Source organism: Ambystoma mexicanum, chromosome 11 (assembly GCF_040938575.1).
Source record: "Ambystoma mexicanum isolate Mex_15411 chromosome 11, UKY_AmexF1_1, whole genome shotgun sequence".
Classification (NCBI taxonomy): domain Eukaryota; kingdom Metazoa; phylum Chordata; class Amphibia; order Caudata; family Ambystomatidae; genus Ambystoma; species Ambystoma mexicanum.
The window spans coordinates 667,404,496-667,420,728 of NC_090934.1; positions in this window are offsets into that span (position 1 = coordinate 667,404,496).

Consider the following 16,233-nt stretch of genomic DNA (forward strand, 5'->3'; position numbering starts at 1 on the left):
TCCTCCTCTACACTCCCCCCTCTGGCCAAATTATCGACCACTCTCACATCTTCTTCTATATATAGACATCCTGGTCTGAAGAAATGCTTCTTAGGGATCCACATCTTTATGATCCCCTTAAAGCATCCAGCTGATTTCACATTCTCATCCGTGTTCCATGTCATGAGCATGCACTGTCCACTTGGACTGCAATAGATCCATCTCCCCAAATACTTCTTATGGTCCTTTGGATACAGGAACTTTGTTCCCTCAGGTGCATGGATACTGGCCTTCACAATGTCTCTGATTTCTTCATCAGTCAGATATTTAGGCTTCTATCCTGGTTCAACATCAATCATAATCTTCATCCCTATGGCTTTCTTTGCTGCCTTTTTGCATTGTGAGAGTATTATTTTGATCACACAGAATCCAAGCACTACTAATAATAATAAAGCTCCTAAGAACTTGAACATATCTGCTATCCATTGTGGCACCCATGAGAAGAGTTATCCAAGCCAGCTGTCATCAGCAATGACTTCGACCTCTTCTATCATCTGGCCATGTAGCTTCGTCAGCGCGGCCTTTTTGCGTGGTTCAGTACTGCTTTATAAGTAGTGGAAACATTCATTCTTCACTTAATCAATATGTATCTATGAGGTATATAGGAATATATTGTCGCTTGCCGCAGTCTAATCTATTTAAGCATGTGGCTAGCTTCATGATTGCTTTGCTGCTTGCATTTCATTACATCTGTACACGTTTAAACCAACTAAATATCTTCATCCCATTTGTGGCATACGTTTCTTCATCTTGATCCCAAGATGTCACTTATCCTTGCTACTTCTTTGTTTTTTATAATCGTCTGCCTCTATGGTCTGGTTATCTTTCTATCTGAGTGTCGATTCAACTTTGTTTGATGTCACCATTCATCCAGGTCATTCAGTTTCTTTGTTTCATCAGGAATCTCGTTCAAATGGCCATCATATTGTCTTGGATGCAAGTATGGTTTCCTCAATGGGTACTTTACTTCCCATATTCTCTTAGGTATAGGTATTTTCATGGGTACTGCACAGAACCCTCTCTTCTCTTTGTTGGTTTAACTGTTCAGTATACATCACATATTTTGGTCCATACGTGTCAGGTAATGTAGGTGGGGCAGGGGGAGTGGGAGTACTTAACTCTTCCTCTACAAGATGGTACAATGAAAGGTGCATATATTATGATATGATGTGGCATTAATGCGCCTGTATTCAACATTACTGTTGGCATACTTTTGGCATTGTGGAAAATATGGGGGTTTAGGCGTATACAAATTTGGTTCTTTGGGCTCAACACTCAATTGAAGCCCTTTTTTAGAATGAGTCTTTCTATCCTTAGTAGGAGGCAGAGATATTTCAAAATGGCAATACGCCAATTTCTTCTCTAAGTGTGTGGGAGTTGTATTTCGCTTCAAGGAGAAATACTGTGTCTCACCCTGCGAAATCTCCCCACCGCCTGGCGCTTGTCTCCACCCAAGAGGTCCTCCCCCAGTACACCACTTTCGGGATTGGGGTCAGGAAGTGTCTGTCCTCTCCTGTCCACCTGAGAGGCGACTTTAGGCAGGATTTGCCACAATTTCCTGATAACCTTAGCTCAGACATAGTTTCCTAAATTGGTAGATTTAGGGATGGAGACGATTGGAATGTCGTAGTAGATATAAGTGTATACCTCTATATCCTCTCTTACTAACCACCATGACCTTGGTTTTGCTAGTGTTTATTTTCATGTTGTTTTGGTGGCATAGCCCGTAGAAAAGGAGCTAAGTACCCCCACCTCAATCACTTTACCCATATTGCCCATCTGCTGGACACCGGAATGCGACACACGTACAAAGCCCTTTGAACTACAGATACCAAGGATAATCCTGGAAGCAAGGTTCCCATTGAGACAGTGATACCTGCACATGAGACAGTATGAGTAATAGTCCGGAAGAAAGCAGGACAAATTGAAGAAACAAAGAGAAACAATGACGCCATACAAATGCAAAGCTGACGTATATAGAGAAGAGATGCAGAAACCAGAGGATGTAGACGATTCTATAAGGCATCAAGAAAGTATAGAGATGAATGACATCTTGGGATCAAGATGAAGACACGTATGCTACAGAAATAATGAAGATACTTAGCAATTTCACACGTGTAAATATGCAAAGAAACGCAAGCAGATGAAGTATTCTTGAGGCTAGCTTTATAGTAAATAGATTGCGGCATGCGCCAACATGTACACATATTTATTGGAAAGTCAGTAAAAGATGGATGTTCCCAATATGTAACATAGCAGTGCTGAGCAAAAGAAGGAAGGTCGCTTTTTCATTTTGCCGTGATCAGAAAATAAGTGAATTACAGGCAAAAACTCAGAAAGGCAAAGTTGGATGAGCCAAGAAAGCAAGGACTTATCAGACTGGTGTGAGCTGACATTGGATACAAATTGTGTGAAGGAGCAAAGCTTCCTGTTCAGAAGGCATGGAAGAGAACAAGAAGACGTCAGAGGTCTATTGGAAAATAGCATTTTAGACAACAAGACGTTGTATATTTAGTGACGTTCATAGTGACATATTTTAGGGAAGGGCTTAGTTGCCCCACCTGATGTTAAGAAGCCTATCACTTTATTTCACCGCCCAAACGAGTATGGATCATATACCTAGATGATCCGTTTAGACCCTATTACATTCACCCATAGGTTTTTAAGTTTTGCCACATAGGATGAGATTAGTGATATGCAGGATAACATCATCAATGATGAATATTTACTATAAAAGTGTGATTTTTTATGAAATGCTTTGAGATCATAATGAAAGACGTCTGCTGATGTCTGTTGTACTCCCTGTTTTAGATATTTATTTATTTTATTTATTTATTTTTTTTTAAGTTTTTTATGAAATCCCACAAAACAATACAAACCAAACAGGCAGTGCGTATATCATCAGATCCATTATACATTTTACTTCAATTCACTGCTCCCCCTGCCCCTCCCCCCCGTCCGAGCCTAACCATCTTCACATTCCGTAACTGCATCCTGTGGCAGTTTCTCCCCCTCTGTGGGTTCATCTGGATCCGGAATCGACCCAAACTGTTCTGCTATTAGCGATTTCCAGGCCAGCAGGAACTCTGTTCCCTCCAATCCCCCAGCACTACTTGCTTCTTGCCACACCATGGTTTCTGCCTCTGCCCATTTCTGCAAGTCTTTCCACCACACCTCCACCCTCGGTCTATGACATGTCTTCCATCCCATGGCTATTCTTCTTTTTGCCAACACATATGCCAAGTCTTTCAGTTTGCTCACATGTTTTAGTTTTTTAGATCTTGGGAACCCCCCTAACAAATAAGCCCACACCGTGTCCACTACGATCTTGACCTCCTTCTCTGCCAGTTTATGTTCCACCTCCCTCCAAAAGCGCAATGACCGGGCACGACCGGAACATATGTACCATGCCCGCATTCTCCTCGTCACACTTGGGGCATGCCTGCCGTCCTACATTCGCAAACCTCGATATCCTCTGAGGTGTCATATATGCCCTATGCGTGATATACAGTTGTATCTGTTTCAACCTAGCATTTCTGGACACCTCCTTATGATACCTTTGCACCCGTTCCCACATCCTGTCCTCCATCGGGGTCCCCACTTCCGTTTCCCAATCCAATCTTAGTTGGGTAATCTCTTTCCCCACTTTGAGCATCAACATCTCATATAATCTAGATATTTCATGCCCCCCTGCCATAGTAGATCATATCTACTATGGCATCTGGCTCTCCCTCAAGCACGGTTTCTGGCCACATTCCCCTAACCCTTTGCACCAGTCTGTAGTATGTAATATATTGACCCGGGTGCAGCCCGGACACATACCGCAACTCCTCAAAGGCAACAATGGAGCCCTCTTGCCAAATATCTCCCAAGGTTGCTAGTCCTACCGGCTCCCAGTGGTTCCTGATTATCCTCCTTAGCTGTGCATCCGTCCCCGTTAATGTAACCAATGGTATCTACGGTAAGCATGGATGCGAATTCTCCCACATCTTGCATGCTCTGCGCCACATCTTCCACCCCAACAACATCATCATGGGACGCCCTTTCAGTTCTGCCCTGGGTACCCACATCATTTCTTTCAAATAAAAGGGTGTGCAGTCTTGCCCAAACAACCTGGTTTCAGAGGTCTCTTCATCAGAAAGCCATTTGGCGACATACTGCAATTGGCTTGCCACATAATACACCTTGTAGTTGGGCAATTTTATCCCCCTCTTTCATGAAAGTTCTGTAACTTCCATAATGCCACTCTATTCCGCGTGCCATGCCACAGAAAGTCCATACACATACCGTTCAGCTTGGTGAAGAACTTCTTAGGTATCAGATATGGTATGTTCGCAAAATAATGCAGGAGCCTAGGCAGAACCACCATCTTGAGCATCGCTCCCCGTCCCATCATGGCTGAGGGCAACCTCACCCAGAACCGCATGCAATTTTCAATTTTTTTTAAAGCCACCTCCGTGTTATGCCTATGCTCTTCTTCCACCGTGTGGTAAATGTCTATCACTAAGTACAGGAACGTATCAACCGCCCATGGCATCAACAATACAGGTAACCTCTCCACCGGAATCCCCGTATACCTGCCCAACGGGAACATGCTTGACTTCTGGGGGTTCACCGCAATACCAGAAAGATCGGCATATCTATCCATTACCTCCAGAATATGTTGGAGATTTTCTTCCGGGTACCTCAAGTACAGCAACATATCATCTGCATGTAGAGAAATCAGATGTTTTTCCCCATTCACCTCAATGCCTATTGTATCATATTGTCATATCGCTAGAGGTTCCAGGGCCAGTATATAGAGCATTGGAGACCACGGACAACCCTGTCTGGTAGCCCGGCTGAGTTGCCACCTTTCCGATATCACCGATCCTGTCTTAGCCCTGGCCAGCGGCTCCTTATACAGTATCTGTGCCCACCGTACATATCCAGGCCCTAACCCATACCCTTTTAGGGCAGCCATCAACCAAGGCCACTTGACCAAATCAAAGGCCTTTATTGCGTCTAAGGACACTATGGCCATTTCACCTGCATGTTTGTTACTATCTTCAATAATTTGTCGGAGTCGCCTGTGATTATTAGAAATATTTCTGCTTGGGACATATCCCGTCTGATCAGGATGTATTAATCTGCTAATTACACTTTTTAATCTATTTGCCAACACAGCCGTCAGTAGTTTACTATCTTGGTTCAGCATCGACAAGGGGCGGTATGAGCTACAGCTGTGCCCAGGCTTATTGGGTTTGGGTTGCAGTATTATAATGGCTTCTCTCAATGACTCCGGCAGGCTTCCTACCTCAAACGCTTCTTTCAACGTTTCCAACAGCGGGGGGAGGATCTCCGCTGCTATACTTTATAAAATTTGCTCGGGAGTCCATCCGTCCCTGGAGTCTTGCTAGTAGGTAGTTGTCGCACCACCTCCCCCAGTTCCTCCAAGGTGATTGGTTCATCTAGCTCTTCTCTTTCCTCCTCGCTTATCCTGGGCAACCCAATATCCTCCAGTGTTTCCATTTTCGAGTCTCGGCAGCTTTCCCCATGGTCTGCATATAATATCTTACAGTAGTCTACAAACTCTTGGTTGACGTCATCTTGAGTATCCGATACACTACCATCCTCTCTTGTAATGGTCCTAATCGTAACTCTGGGGTCTTCGCTCTTATATAACCATCCCAAGAGTCGACCTGGGTTATCCCCCCACGTGCTGCCTCTCTACATATTTTTTATAGTTCAGGTTACACAATCTGTCCCAGTGCTACGCACATTTCTGTTACAACATAAGTATCAACTCCGATTTCTCATTAGTATCATCTTCCCCCTTAAAACCTCCTCTAGTTTCTCCTCCGTCTCCCGTAGGTCAGCCAAAATGCTGCTTTGTAGTCCCTTGGATTTTGCAATGGCTGCCCCTCTTATCACCACTGTAAAGGCTGCCCACAGTGTTCCCGCTGAATCCACGCTACCTGTATTTTCCTCAAAGAAATTCAAAATCTCCTCCCTTATATCTTCTCTAAAGAGGCCTCCGCTTGCAGGCGCCATGTCGGAATCCTCGCTCTCAGAGGGCTATACCGCCAGTTGAGAATCAGGGGCGAGTGGTCCGAAAGAACCCTTGCTTTGTATTCTATTTGTACCACCTCCGCTAATACTTCAGACGTAGTAAAGAAATAATCCAGCCTTGTGTGAAGCTGCTGTGGGGCAGAATGATGTGAATATTGCCTCTCCCGGGGGTGACACTTTCTCCATGCGTCCACTAGCCCAAAATCATTCAACAATGTCTGTAGTGCTTTGGCTGCCGGGACAGGTCTGTCCATCTTCCCATCCGACCTATCTACCCTTGGGTCAAGGACGCAGTTGAGATCCCCCCCCAATCACAGCGCTGCCCACGCACTTGCTCATGTTAGTACACAACGTCCTGATGTATGCCGCTGTGTTCTGGTTCGGGGCGTATGTATTTACTATGCTTATTTCTCTATTTTCCACCAGCCCCCTCAGAATAACCATCCTCCCATCTCCCATCAGGTGAGTCTCCTGTAACAGTGCAATGTCTACTTTTTGCCTACGCAAGTAGAGCATGTCCTTATTTCTTTTCAAGTAGCTATTTAGCACCCTTACATTCCATGTTATAATTCTAAGGTCACCCATGGCTTCTCCAAGTGCCATTCCACCTCCCATAGGCGCAGTCCAACTCTAAGGACCATACTCTTCTACATAGGCTTGTTCTCCAATCCCAACTCCCTTTAACCATAAACACCCCAAACTCCCCACTCCACTTCCCCCCACCCTTCCCATTCCCCCCTGTCCCTAACTATAAATCGGGTGGTAGTGTGCTTGCCCTGCCGCTCCTGTTCGCTTCAGTTTTGCTACACCCAGCTGCAGAGTTTACACGTTCCTACTTATTGCCATATTTTAGCCCTCAAGGTTCATTCCAGCTAGAAGCATCTTGATAAAGTGTTGACAACACATAGGCGCATCCAGCAGTGTCAAACTACAATTATGCATTACTGCTGTGCTAGCGCTGCGCCTAATAATCATGCACACAATGTACCAGTCAATTATCATGCCCTTCTCCGCGTCTTGTTCCGGGAGGCCTGCAGGTCCAGCCATGCTGTAGCTTCTTCAGGCGAATCAAAAAAATAAATTTTACCCTTGTGCATCACCTTCAATCTAGCGGGGTACAGAAGCATGTATTTTATGCCAGCCGCTCGTAGCCCCCTTTTGATTGGCACATAATTGTACCGCTGTCTTTGGACCAGCATCGTATAGTCAGGATACGCTGTTACCATGCTCGAGGCCCTCTCAATTGTCCCTCCTTTTCGAAAAAACTCCAGTATTTTCTCACGATCTCTGTAATTCAGAATTTTGGCAATAAGCGGTCGGGGAGGGGCCCCGGGCCTGGGCTTCCTCATAAGGGCTCTGTGTGCACGCTCTACTACAAATCCCTGCGAGTGTTTCTTGGCCCCTATTTCCTGCAAGAGTAGATTCTCAATGTAGTCCGTCGGGTCTTGTCCTTCGTCTCCCTCCGGCAGTCCCACCATGCGAATGTTGTTCCTTCTCGCCCTTCCTTCTGCCTCCTCCGCTCGAGTATCTAGGTTAGCTACCTGCTGCTTGAGTACATGGATCTCCTTCGCATTGCTAGTGCTGGTGTCGGTATTGGTTTTAACCGCACTTTCCAAGTTGCTCGTCCTCTCTGCCAGCCCCCTGACATCTTGCCTCAACAGGGTAACCTCCACCCCACCGCGTCTATTTTAGCTTCCAGGGAAGTGCGCAAGTCCGACATAGCTGTCCCCCATGAGTCTCGCAGCTCCGTTATGGCCGCCAGTACTTGATGATTGTCAGTGACTGCGACACTCTCCCCTGGTGCTTTTAAGCCTTTGGGCAATGTGACCGCCGGAGATTGTTGCCCTTTGGCGAATGTCACCAACGTGGGTTGCTTGTTCTTGTTTTTGGCCACGGTCCCTAGCCCCGACATCTCGCGGTCTTTCTCCTGCCCCAGGGGCCAGTTGGCCTTAGATGTACGACCTCGCCTATCTTCGTGAGCTCGACCCCAGCGCACCCCACCCGGGTCTGAGGTGAGCGACCCAGAGTTGCCTCAGCGTAAGCTTCTATGTGTGAAGCCCCAAGTTCTGTCCTCCCACTCATCAGGCGTCACACTGCATCCTGGGGGCCACGATATGCTGGTGTGGTCACTTGACCTCCAAACTCTTTGTGCTCAGCACCCACCGCTTGTGTTTGCAGCCAGCTGGACCCGCAGTGCGAGCCTTGCTTCCCGTGGTGGCAGCCCTGGGCCTACTGTTCACTTCCAGCAGAGCCTGTTCAAAGCCTCTATAGTGAGTTCCAGAATCACTGCTGCTAGGCATCCACCTCATTAAATATGCATGTATTCATTCAAGCGTCACTCCTGCCAGTCAAATTGAGATATGAGTCCGTAGTGTCGGGCCCGTCAACATGCAGCAGGTGAAGTGGGCCAGGAAATCCCCCCAGCCGCCTACCGCGGGTCCTGCCGCAGACGGGGGCCTGCTAACTTGCTGCCCGGATCTCTGATCCTTCCTCCGTCACCCCACTCGCGCACACAAAGCCAAGGCCCTGCTGCACACGGGCGGGGGCAGCACAGCCCCATGCGCAAGCTCTCCCCGCTGCGCGCACCCTCCGCTCCCGGTCCCCCACCTTATACAGTTCGGTCCGCATCACGGGCCAACAGCCTTCCAAGGCCGCCTGCAGCGTACTGTCGCGGGGGCCTCAGCTTCTACCCGCATGCCAGCAGCCCGCTCAAAGTCACTGGGACAGCTGATTGTGTGCTGCCCAGTGCTCGCTGCCGTCCGCAATCTCCTGCAAACTCTACGGGGCCGCTTCGGTGGTCCTCGCTCTTCTTCCTTTGTTGGCAGCCATCTTTGATACAATGTATCACTCGGGCGCAACTCTTTCGTAATAAATACTTGCGGCTAGCAGCAGCCGGATACCTTGATTGTCGCGCTGTGCACGGAGCACATGTTCCGACAGCAGTAGCGTTATTATTAAGAACCTTGAGGCAGTTTTTCAGCATAGTTTCAACGGATCATTGTCGGATCCTCCGGTGCTCCTCAGGACGTGCGTCCTACACAATGGCTGTCCAAGCCACGCCCCTCCTGTTTTAGATAATTGATATTAAAACAGTTATCCTTTTGCCAAAAAACTGAGTTGTTTTGATTATTGATATTCGAATAAAATGCTACATCCCCATCTATCGCAAGGTATTGCTATCTCACCTTAAAGGTCTGGAAGGGCCAGTTCAAGTCTGCTAGAGCATTTATTGATTATTGGAGGCCTATGGGTGTTACATCCAACAATGTAATATCATTGGCAAAGGCTAGTCAAAGTACTGTCATCTCTCCCACTATCAGGGAATTCACGCACTGATCTTATACTGGTGCCCATGTCTGCCATGTATAATTTATAAAGTACCTGAGACAAAACACATTCCTGCTTCCACCTCATGTTAGTTCTTATAGATTCAGTAAGGAGGCCTTCAGCAACCAAGCACACTGATACTGAATTGTTTCTGTAGAATAGTTTTATGATGTGGAGCAGGGTAGGGTCTATGTTTCAGCTCTCCAGTTTACCCCAGAGACATGGTTGGGAAACTATCAAATGCGCAATAATAATTTATATAGCATAGATGGAGTTTCCTTCCCCAGTGTCAAGTTATATCTGCCCTTATGTAGTTAAGAGTGCACATATAATGCACAGTAGTAAAGCAGCTTCTAAACCCAGTTTGATAATTAGGTAAAACGCTTTTCTTCTGAATCCACACATTTAATTTTCTCAATATTAGACCAGCAAAGATGTTATAGCTGGAATCAAACAATAATCTATATGATTCTGTGGTTGACCTAGTTCCCTTTTAAAAAACAGAATAATTATAGATTTCACAGATGGTAGGCATTTTTCCAGTTTCTAAGATTTTAGCAAAAAGTAATGTTAGCACCCATGACCAGTATTCTGGATTGTTCTTAAAGACAACATTTGCCAGGCAGTCATGGCCAGGAGTGCTTGATCCCATTATTTTATTAATGGCCAATAAGATATCAATTTCTTCAAAACCCACAATGTTAGCTTGTTCTCTACAATGATGTTTACTAGAGTCTTTATCACCCTCCAAAAATGAAATAAGGTTCAGTGATATGTTTGACCCATGTGTCTTCTGACACTGAACTAAGAATCTGAGGGCTTTCAATGGTTAAGTATGTTCTAAAACTGTACCAACATTTGCAGCTGTCATTAGATTTTAATAGGATGAACAAAAATGTCCAGTTCATATTAGTTAAGCTACTTTTGTGGTTTTGCTGCCAGTTTTTATAATATGTATGTAACCGAGTTACGCTGCTGACTTCTTTTTTAATGCTTGCGTTTTACCTCGTTGTAAGCTGCAAATTGTTCTGCCGAGTTATTTTTTTCTTATTAGCTCAGGGGCAATGTGTGTGTCTTAGAAGCAAGTTAAGGCAGCACAACACAGGTTTGAATCCCAATCCCACGCTTAGAAACCAATCTCTGGTATTAAGCATGTTATAAAAAAACAATCATAATTATATCAATTATGCCAAATCTTTGATCTTTCAAGTTAGATTTCTTGCAAACACTCGACAACTAGCAATAGCAGTATCAACAAATGTACTTAAGTTCCAGTCACTTTTCTCAAGCTGAATCACAATGGGCTGCTAAATATGCATTGAACATATCCACTTTGAGGGCACTCCAGATCAATCTGTTTTCTTATGTACTTACTTCCATGTGCATTTCAATTCTAGGAACACATTTTTCGAAAGAGTGAATAGGAGGACCCTGCATCCTCCATAACCTCTAACATCTGTGGACCGAGGCACTGGAGACTGGACAAGCACGGAGAAAGACGCCCAGGCATTTGTTTCAAAAAGCATTTTTAATGCATGTTCACCAGACATCAAAAACAGCAGCAGCACTGGGCTCCTAAAACCATTGTGCTTTTATACATTTTTACGGCTGATGCAACATTACATATGATTGCACAATACCTACTGACTGGTCCCTGCAACCAAAAGCAAACCCCTATTTGTCTTATTATTGGTTGGCTTAACAGCTACTCACCAAGCCCACATGATTTATCTTGGCGCATATTATTTGACTGACACATAGGCTAATTAAACTTGTGTGAGTTCCAGCCAGATCTCATTATAAATACTATATCGCCTGCAAAAAAACAACCTCATATCTGATCGTCGAGACCTGCCAACTTCACTTGGCAGGCTATACTGTGAAAACCCCTCATGAGCTCAGCATATTTGTCGCTAGTTAAGCCGCTGCTTGCTCTAATTTGTAATCTTCCCAGGCCTTTAGCCGGATCTATGATCCATCACTGTCAGCTTTGCCTGCCAAGAAATTTGAAATATACAATACCAGCTGTCAGTCAAAGAACATTCTAGATTCACATGAGTCAGTCCTTCTGACACCTGGACCTGAAGCCATTTTGTTTTGACATCCATCTGAGAATCTAACCCAGTCTCGATACTCAGCCACTCTCCTGAAAGGCAGACCAACCTACTTTAGAGCATAACTTATTTTCTGTCCATTTCCAGACTAACTTTTTAGATATTCATGATGTGCGTGTAATACATAAGAAACCCTTTATTTCTTGGACCATTCTGATCCTAAAAATATGTCACCCTATATGTATTTTTGTCTTAAAAAAAGATCTATAATTCAGATTTTTGTAATACGGGAACCAATGATCAGCATGACATGCTACCTGCATTCAGTTTGAGAGGGGGTCTCAGCTTGTCTACAAGAGTGTTTGAAAATCCATGTTAGAGTTGTGTGGTCACTAAGCCCATTATGACTCACCCAGACAATAGAGGACAGTTTTTTGATGGAAGGACTGGAAAATATGTAATCCAGGTGCCAATGTGTCCTCCCATTTGTCCAGGTGTAAAATTATTTTGTGTCCTTCTGATTTTCCATTTCCATTACACCCAGAACCCAATGGGAGAGCAGTTCCACCCAGCCACACAAACCATCTTAACCTTTTATCATCAATGAGGTAAATTTCCCCTTTCCTCATAATTACTTACCCGCTTGATGATTTCCTGGTCATTAAAGTATCCCATGATCATTATATTTGTGCTACCTTTATTTCTATTTGACCAGCATGTTATGAGTGCTTTAACTTTATCTTGTATTCTCCTAGTGTTGACCCCTTCATGTGCGTCATATAGGTTAATGAGTAACACATTTTTTTCCAAAATTGGGAGCCCTTCCAGCAGTGCACTAAGTACAAATAGACAGGATTTACCCACAGAAAATCTAGTTGCATTAGGTATGTCTTTTATCCAATACATAGCCTCACCACTGGTCTACCTCTAATTTGTTCAATGGCTGGATGTTGGACTACATTATAACCATCAATCATAAAGTCTCTAATTGAAAGGTTTTCCCGTAAGGCAATAATATCCCTTTTTGTGAGTTCATTCAAGTTGTGCTTATTACACAAAAAGGAGCGGTATCCCCTAGAGTTCCAAGAAAGTAAGTTGCATTTTTGTTTTGTTACATATCATGAGTTTTCATGCCCTAGTAATCCCAGGATCCATTCACTCTTTTTCTCCCACAGGCCTTTTCACTAAATATTGCCTTGCTGGAGTCCTTTGTCTCTACTTAGTTTTAGGCATGTTATCTCGACAGGTTATGTCTCCTCATAATGGTTGTGACTAATGGTTGTGACTAATTACCATTTTAAAACTTTTATTATTCATGGTGTTAAAATGAGTTAAAATGAGTTAGTAGGAGTTCCACCAGCAGAAGGGACGCAAACTCTATAAGTGCCCAGTTTACTGTGCAATCAATGTCCGGTAGCTTCACATGTTCTATGTCTGTAGAGTTTATATATCTTAATGTTGAAATCTCTATCAAGAAATTTCGCAGGAAACCTCTATTCATAAACAAACTTTCTCTAGTAGGTTTGAATTCTACTAGTTTAACTGTTGCTACAATGGCATTTAAATTGGTGCCTGTTTCATTAGAGATGTTAGTTGTTTGAATTGTGTGCCTGATATTTACACTGTCATTATATGTCAATGTTTTTCTTTTCAATGTTTCTCTAAAAACAGACTGGTCAGGTGAGACAGATAGGATTGTACCTATTATATCTTCATATTCTTTTGAAGCTCCTAATTCAGTAGCTAGTAATGTGCCCCTAATTGAATCTCTTTGTAAACTTAAAGACATGTTTAATAGAGAGTGTTATTGTTTATGAGTGGAAAGCTTTGCTCGTTGGATTCGTAATGGCTAAGTGACGGCAAAGCAATTACATTTTCTTTATCATTAAGGAGTTCTTATGTTATTGTCGACTGTTGTGGTTGAGAAGAAGCCTGCTTTTTTGGAATGTACTTTCTACAGTATTTGCCTTGTCTTTATTATTTGGGGGTATGGGTTTCCCTGATTGGTTCTCCCCAGTATTAGGGCTTTTACTTCCCGTGCTATTGTGCTTGCTTCTTCTTAGCATGTGTAATTGCTTAACTGGTTTCATAGAGAATGCAATGTCTTCATATAACAGTAAGACACTCACAAGACCTGCCTTTTCTCCAGTAGATTTCTTCCTCACCTTTTGTTGGCATTTACCGGCAGGGCTTTTGCCTCCGATGCCTCAACTGCCTCAACTGTCCTTCCCCGTCCTTCTTGGTGCTTCATGTTGGAAATGGGTATTTCAAGGATGTAAAGGCCCTCCTCTTCCTCAGAAAGTCACAGTGATAGTAAACTGTGCGCTGTATCGCCATGAATCCAAGCACCAAAGGTATTTCACAGACGCAGTCTCTCGTGCCTCAACTGTATTTTCCCGTCCTTCACCATGTTATCAGTAAAACTAGGACAAGGAAAACTGTCCCCAGTGCTGTGTGTGTCCTTGTGTAATTACCACTGCTTATTATAACAAGATTTTAAAAACAACTTCATTTTTTAGTACAAAAAGACAATCTTCAATGCAAAATACGTAAACTAAAATTCTGGTTTAATGTAAAGACAGAAAAGAAAATCCAATGAATTTCGGACATTAAAAAGTTCTTCATCAGGGCAATTATCTATATCCTCGCCAATCCTTCAATTTCAATCTGATTCCAGGGGGAATATGCTTAATATTTCTTTGACCCAATAATCAGACCTATGCGGACTGTATGCCTTCTCTTCTCTTCAAGTTTGCATTAGATTTCAATTTCTAGTTAAAGATGTGTCAAAAGTCAGTGACATATGGCCCCCTTCCGGATGTCAGACACTAGAAAACAGGATAAAGAATGAAAATGTTTCTCATGAACTCCAAAGGATTTGGAGATGTTAAAAATTGTTTAAAAATATTAGCATTAAGATGATCTTTGGAAGAACCAATCACCTGACCAGATTCAACATATTTGTACTGAAGTAGGACTTGTTTTAAAAGCTGTTAGTTTGATTTTGTGATGTCTTGTTGCTCCAGAATGGGGGTGAGGTGGATCAGCTATAAATGTTCACAGAAATGTCCGGTGCGAAGGCATCAGGAAGTAGACAGAGACAACTGAATAGAATTTGGGATATAAACTTTTATTAACTAAAAAGGAGGGTTGAAAAAAGGCCTACCTTGCCCTATGCCATCATCAAATGAGAATTTTTCAAATTAAAAGTTCACAGCTTCTTCCAGCTCTTTGGTGGAAAAGAGGTTTCCCCTCCCCCAAGGTTCAAAACATTCAAGTTACAAAATAGGGGTTCCCTTAACCAGGTTTTCAAGAGTTCCAATATTCCAAAACAACACAATTCCTTGGGATACTTCCCAGCTCTTCTGGTTTGGTTACTTTTCATGAGTTCAGTTCCTCAATTTCAGTTCACAGAGGTCTTCCTTCGTTCATTCAAAAAGTGGCTTTTACTTAGTTGGGTGTATTCGGTCTAGGTGTAGTTGTCAGACAACATGGTCCATTCATTACAAGTCACACAACTGACACACCTTAATTGTATCTGCTTCATAAGTATCTTGCCACAGTTTCAGCTTCACAGTGTGGATTGACTTTGCATCCTTTCACCTAGCCATGATGCTTTATTATTACTTGCTTTTCCACCATTCACTTGTTTAGTAACTTTCACTCGCAACGGTCAACTTGGACTTGCTAGTACACTCTCCTGCTAGAAAACTCAGTCACGGTTATAGTTCTTTTGCATAAGCCATCAAAAGCTTCCCAGTACACTCTCCTGATAGGAAACTCAGTACCTGTTATAGTTCTCTTGACGAAAGCATCCGCTGCCCTTTGCCAGGTTTCTCCCGTATACAGGTTTTCTTTTCTCAACCATTAATTTCTTTCAAACCATTCATTTCTTTCAACAATGCTTAATAGTATGTGTTTGAGTCTTGAAAATGCTTGCTTGACACTTGGCAATGCTTGTTTACCCCTTGACAATGAGCATCACAACTAATCATTCATTTCAGTGATACTTGATATTTAATGTACTCTTTAAAAGTTCCTGGTCCCCTTTTCTCTGACCTTTTATATATTCAATTAACTTCCTTCATGCAATTTCCATGCCCTCGGGTCCCCTGCCTTCTGGGCAGACTCACCGGCTTCCAGTTGTGTGTCTGTCGGCTTCAGTGTGATGCTGGTAAACCTCCTCCGATTCCTGCTGCTTCACGCCACCTTTTCAAGGCCTTGGGTTCCCTTCTAAAGGTCTTCGCTTAAGCCTGCGGCCTTCCCTGGAACACCGCTAAGCACTGTTGTCGTGATACTGCAGCTGTGAATATCCAGGGAGCTTCTCTCTGCTCCGAGCATCTCCACAGAGTTCCAAAATTCTGGTTCAGCTCCACCCGGCTCACTCGCAAGTCTCGACCTGGCTTCTATTCTGTTACTGCTCCACTGCTGCTGCAGCTTCTCCAGGTCTCTGCGTCTCGTCATGTGTCCTGCCGTGTTCCACAAAGGAAGAAATTGACACTCTCTTGCCATATTTTCCTCCTTTTAAAGTTCCCTTCATCAATTAAGGTTTCAGAAAGACTATACTATTGCTGTGTCAAACCAACAGTCTTTCTTCAATGTTAGATGCCTCTTTCTTGTTCCAGGACAAAAGTGATATTCATTTGTGTAAGAATCAATAAAGAGAGGATGTATGGCTCTGGTATGTCCCTTCCTCATGCCAGCCTGCCTGGTGATTACTGGGAGATGTTTTAAGAGAAATTTAGGGAAGAGACCGGTAATA